This window comes from Crinia signifera, chromosome 1 (genome assembly GCF_055691185.1).
Source record: "Crinia signifera chromosome 1, ASM5569118v1, whole genome shotgun sequence".
NCBI classification, from domain to species: domain Eukaryota; kingdom Metazoa; phylum Chordata; class Amphibia; order Anura; family Myobatrachidae; genus Crinia; species Crinia signifera.
The window spans coordinates 357,313,300-357,320,163 of NC_139217.1; positions in this window are offsets into that span (position 1 = coordinate 357,313,300).

A 6,864-nucleotide genomic window follows, 5' to 3' on the forward strand; every position below is an offset into this window, starting at 1 on the left:
AAAATGATAAAACAATTAACAAACACCTGCCGCTTACTCTTCAATTAATTAAGCAGGTATTTAAACAACCATGCTACAACTAGACATCATTCCTGTTGAAAAAGCTTCCCGGACTGCAGCGAAACGCGTCCAAGGATTGATCCCTGACTCACTGTTGATTTGTGCACCTGGCTGGAGCTAAGTGCCCGGTATTCCCGCTGGGGTATGGGTAAAATCCGGAATCGGATAAGACACCGGAATGCCGGACTGGACATCAAACTCTGCATTCCGGAGCTTGTAGTATCCGGTCCGGGGGTGTCCTGTCCGGGGGTGCTCCATCTGATGGGGCTGCTCTGACACCTGTCACCTGGGAGAGGAGAGGGGGGAGAATACAGCCTCACCGCATGGTCTGGGGCTGTAATAAAAACTGGAACGTTCCAGACCACACGGGGAGGCTGTAATCTCCCCTTCCCCATGTCCCTGGTGTGAGCAATCACAGGCATCCCCCCGGACAAGACACCCCCCGCATGGGACACCCCTCGGACCAGACACTATAAGCTCCGGAATGCAGAGTTTGATGTCTGGTCCGGTGTTCCGGTGTCTTATCCGGGTCCGGTTTTTACTTAGTCCCTTCCCGCTGTGCCGACGCTTACCTCTCTGAACACATGCTGACGGTCACCCCTGCCTCCTAAATTCACAGACGGAGGCTGTGCATTGTGCCTTCTGACATTAGTCGGCTATTTCCATCTCTGAGCGCCGAGCGGGATTACTCTTGCTGACAACTGTCGCTGTTGCCCCATGTTCCCCTTGTATATCCAGCTGCCTAGGAACCTACAGGTACAGCCGACTGCAGGCTCCCTGAAGCTGAGGAGGAAGACGTGGAGAGGCACTCCTGTGCTGACAGAGCCACTGAAGCCCGGGTCCACGGAACCGGTGACCCATCAGCTAAAAAAAGGAGAGGTACTATCAGCTTGCCCACAGCAACTGACACTTGCCAAGTTTGCCAATAATATACAGCCATATGCGCCTTGTTCACTGCTTTCTTTGATATTAAGGGGGTTATTCTAGTTCACTCGCAAAGGCACAATCACTCTCTAATGGACAAAACCATATGCACTGCACGTGGGGCTGATGTAACATGTGCAGAGAGAGTTAGATTTGGGTGGGGTTTGTACTTCAAACTGATATCTATATTGCAGTGTAAAAATAAAGCAGCCAGTATTTACCCTGCATAGAAACAATAAAACACCCAAATCTAACTCTCTCTGCACATGTTATATCATCCCCACCTGCAGTGCATATGGTTTGTCCATTAGAGAGTGATTGTACCTTTGCTCGTGAACTAGAATAACCCCCTAAGTGAAGTCTTTTTCATGGGAGTGTGACTTTCATTGAGTTCTAACAACATCTTGTCCAGCAACCAAAGGAAAGAGTTGTGGATTTATTCCTCCAACGTCTAAACAAACATTCCTGGGTACCACTAACAAGGACTCCATTTATATTATTAGTTATATAGAGGAAAAGATATTCATTTCCCAACAGTGATTGCACATATAACTTTTGTATCATTTATTTGTGTATTTTCTACCTCCCGGTGGGTTTTGTGAAATATATTATCCTTTTATGTTGTAAAATAAATTCATTTATTTAACTGTTTTCTGCTTGCTTGTGTTTTAAGCGCCACCCGAAAACCCCTGTTTGTTAGTTTTCTTCATATGCATGATCAGGAAATTCCCCCATTGCAATGAAATAACCCATTACTTTGGCATACTAGGAAAACTGCACATGTTTTTTGCTAATCCTGATTTCAAAATGGACAAGCTTCTTATCCATTTAATATATGGCAAACACATGGAGTGGATATTGTGGGTAAACGTGTGGATCTGCACGGAGGCCTCTCATGTTCCAAGAGGTCAAGGAGCAATTCCCCCCACCCCCTTGGCAACTTTCCTCTTGTTTTTCTAGAGGCCCAACACTATGCTAGTTCTGTTATCAGACCTTTCTCAAACTTAGATTGGGCTATCCAGTAGATGCCATATTACAAAATCTGACCTTAACAGGCAGAGCTATTTCAACAATTTACAATTGCTTACTAGAGGTATTTATTTCTAATAAATCTTCTATAAATTTGGCCCCTTGGCTCTCTCAATTTCCCAACATATCATTAAATTAGCTACTTCATTCTCATGCTAGGGCCTGTACACTATTACCCTCTTCTTCCTACACTGCCATGTTTTTAGATATACTGCACAGGGCTTACTTATCTCCCCATAGAAGATTCTTAATAGGAGATACATGTAACTCTAATTGCTGTGTGGCACTCATTCTGCAGATTTGTATCATTGTCTTTGGGCTTGCCCAATCATTCGTAGATTCTGCCTTCGGGTTATTAATTATGCCACAACCAACTTGGTTAACTATACCCCTACTGCACCAGGATGAGCCTTATTTGGGATACTTCCTCCTAATATTCGTATTATACAGGGCAGTAAACAGGGGCGTAACTAGATATTCATAGGCCCCATAGCAAATGTTTGTAAGGGCCCCCTATTTAGTAACTGATAAATATATGTAAAATATGTTACTTAAACAGCAAAGATGGGCTCCCTGCAGCTCTGGGCCCCATAGCAGCTGCACCCCTTGCACCTATGGTAGTTACGTCCTTGGCAGTAAATGTCTCTTGTTGGCCATTGGCACGGCAGCCTGTAAAGCTACTTGGTTATAGCCTCTCCCACCCCACTCTTGCTTTTTAAAGCTAAATTAAATTATTTATTTAGAATGCAATGGGTTGAGGTTATTTTGGATAAAGAAATCAAAATGCAAATTTTTTTCTCATGTGGGAAAAATATATAGCTGCCTTATCAATTCCTTTGAGAATGCACAACAGCTGGAATAACTCATCCTGGTATATGATGCAAATAGCAGCGAATGAACCTCCAATCCAATTGTAAATTGAGAGAGTGAGTTTTAGTCCTAAATATTCCATGGCCATCTTTCATGGGTGGAGGTTGCGCTGGGGGAGAGCAAGACACCAACTATTTAAAACTTGAATGATTCTGAACTGTCAGGGCAAGCACATCATGGGTGGGGGTTGAGGCAGGGGGAGGGCGAGACGCCAACTATTAAAAACTTGAATGATTCTGGACTATCGGGGCATGCACTTACTTTATGTAATTTTTCTGTATTATTGTTTGTCATTCCAGTATCTTGTTGTTCTGATGTCTTCACAAAGATTAGAATTCATGTTAATGTCTGTTCAAACTTTGACTTTTAACTATTGTAATATTGTATTATTATTATTATTATTATTATTATTATTTGATGAACTGTATGTGAGCCTGGCACCTGATGCTTCAATAAGAACATTTTAAAAAATAATTATCAAATCAAATTATTTATATTCAATGTGATTGGCATAACCAGTGTGGGTGGCTGCCATCCATAATATATGTGAACAAGCAAAAATGTAACCCTGTCCACCTCCACATAACTGAACCTGGAAGATCCGCACAAAGTATTTTTTATTTATTTTTTTGCTTAATTTCTGAATAAGAAAATGTTGTCCCCGGGGTGCTATGAACAAATGCTTATACTCTAGAGCACAGTGATCAGCGCAGTAACTAAACATCTTAGTGCCATGTGCAAGAAAGAGCATCGGTGCCACCCTCCTTCCCAAGGAATTTGTGTTTCTAATTACTGCACAGATAATATATTTTATACTAAATAACACTTATTGTATAGCACTTACCCCCCAATCTTTGAGACTGAGGGCAGTGCTGCCATCAAAAATTGTGAGGCCTGGGACTAACAGAATAGGCAGTGCCCCCCCCCCCCCCCCATTGGCCTCACAGATACAAATAAAAAAACATTTCTCCCAATAGTAAACAACACACACAGTAGCGCACGCAGGAGGGGGGGTTTCTGAGTACCCAGAAACCCCCCCAGGAGTCTAAGGGCCCTAGGCTGAAAGCTGAGGGTCTCCTCTTTCCATGGGTACACAAATTTTAAAAATCGGCCCTTGGGAACCGGAGATATCTGACTTCAAAGCAGTGGTCCCCATCCAAGCCTGTTAATTGCTCTTCCCAGTCAGATATTTCAGGTTCTTTCTGACTTAGAGTTTTTCTGAGGATATATTCCAAAAGCTGGGACTCTCACCCTTTGATGGACACTAGTAGCTTGTCTCTACTGTTCCCAGAACCAGAGATATCAGCCTTCCAGGAGCTGGTTACTGCTCCAGCTCCACACACCTGGTATGTAGTATTATATACTCGTGGGCAGATTGCTCTGCCTTCTGAACTCTGATCCCCTAGTACCCAATACCATTTGGTAGGTGGGATTCTCTAGTTTTTAATTCCATTAAAATCTAAGAAATCTATTTCTGGGAACTGGAGATATCTGCAGTCAAGCAAGCTGTCCTCCCACCAGAAAATGATGAATAATAAGCCCACTCCACTATACACCGCTCCTCTGCGTATTAAACATCCTCTACCACCCTGGAAGTAATGTATTAGGGCCTCTTAATTCAGCCCAATGCCCCCTTCTCCCACCCCATCTCCCACCATCTGTGCAGTAAAGGGGTAATTAGTGGAAATTACTGATCCAGGCCCAACATGCTGAGCGGTTGATATAATACCCCCTACCATCCGCGGGATGTCAAAGCTTCCCCCACCCCTACCGCTGGAGGATCGGTAGGGGCCCCAATACATTGCTATGCCCAGGGGTCTACACTGCTGTTATGTATGTATATATATATATGTGTGTGTGTGTGTATATTATTATTTATATACATTTGGTCTATCTATAATACTTTTACTGACCCGGTAATACTGTGTCACCTAAGTGTCCATCTCCGTGCTTTGCCCCGCCCCTCTGGAAACCCCCTTCTGAAAATCCTGCGTTTGCCACTGACACAATAGCCCTTACAGGGCCCCCACAGGAATATAAACGCACATTAATTTTTTGGTCTCCTAGAAATAAAATAAAAAATAAAACAAACGTTCATTCCCCCCAGCCCCCTGCAGAAGCGACCTCACTTCCTGGGCTGTCCCACATAGCTGCAGAGCTACAGTAACTGGAGGAGACCAGTCACCAGACAAGTGAGTGCCTTGAGTTGCTTCAGAAAGTCCAGACTAGACCAGTAGGTTGGTATTTTATTCCTCTCTGTTCCTTATCCTCAGCCCCTCATCACCAACTTCAGCCCATCCTCACCATCCTCAACCCTACATAAACATCCTCAACTCCTCATCACCTTCCTCAACCGCTCATTAATCCTTTGCCCCTCATCACTGTCCTTTGTCTTTCACCACCATGCTCTGGACCTCATCACCATTCTCTGCCTCTTATCACCATCCATGGTACCAATCTCAGCTCCTCATCACCATCCTCAGCCCCTTATCACCATCCTCAATATCTTATAATCATCCTTAGTCCCTCATCAAATTTTTCAACTCACTGATCACCTTCCAAAGCCAGAAATCATGATCACCTTCCTCAGCTTTCACCACTTACCTTCTTCCACTGCCCGTGGTCACCTTTCACTGACCTTCATCACAGTCCTCAGCCTTCAGGCTCCTCTACTCATCTTCATCATCTACAGCCTGAATCAACTGAGTAGTAAAAACAGACTGAAAGCTAATTAGTAATACCTCTCAGGTGCTGGGTTGTTCTAGAATAGAAAGAGACAAACACATATTTCCCCCAGCACATCAAGGGACATTAGCAATACAATTTGAAAAAAACACATGCTAGTAGGTAATTCATAGACCGTAGCTATATAAATTTGAAAAGATATGGCAAAGCCACAAAGGCCTCATTCCTCCCCAAAGTACGCGCTGCTCTGTCAGCGCTAGGTTGCCTCTTCACTGCAGGAATTAGACGTGTCCTAACACTGGCCCTGCCCCTTCTTTCCCCTCAGCTCTCCCGCCCTTTACCCTCTTTTTCCCACCTTTAACTAAATACTTAATTCCATTGCAGACCTCTTTGTACCACATCTGTGTAAAACCCCCATCAACCCCCACCCTCTGGCATAGAACCTGCTGTGCTGTCATCTGGGCATTAGTAGATTTGGAGTGCTGCACTTTTTATCTTATAGCCTGACCGCTCCCTACCTGTCGCACCTCCCCTCTGATCCTTCCCTACCTATTACAGTCTGCCCTCTGACCCCTCCCTATCTATTACAGCCTGCCCTCTGACCTCCTCCCTACCTATTACAGCCTGCCCTCTGACTCCTCCCTACCTATTACAGCCTGCCCTCTGACCCATCCCTACCTATTACAGCCTGCCCTCTGACCCCTCCCTGCCTACTGCATGTGCTGTGTGCCAAGCACTGTCTGCATTACCCTTATTATGGCTTTGGCCATGATTGACATATGTTTGAGTACCACTGATCTAAAGCTGTGATATAGCAAAGTAACAAAATGTTTCCTAATGTAGGCATGCACCTGCTTGCTCGGGGCGGGTGGATGATGTCACATGATGTCAGCGCCTACCCCCAATTAGGCCATCTCCATTCAAATGAATAGTAAGTCCTGGCATACTTTTATAGCGAACAGAGGACAAATCATTTGATTGAGAGTAACCATTGCATGATTCTTCCTCTGTGCGGGCGCATGGGAGCGGTTGTGTAAGTGTACACCCCCACTCACAGCATAGCGAGGGGAACTGTGCGTTCGGTGGTATGGCGTTAACCTGCCCACTAGGCAGTGAATAGGTCTGAATTGGGCCCTTAGTAAAAGTCACAAGTGTGACCAATGTCTTATCTTTCAATGATTCCTTGTCTTGGGTCAGTCACATTTCTCTATGACAGTTGCTCTTATGAGACTGTTTATAACTTAGATTCATTTGTTTCCAGAACAGGAAAAGGATATGTCCTTCCGGAAAATAGTG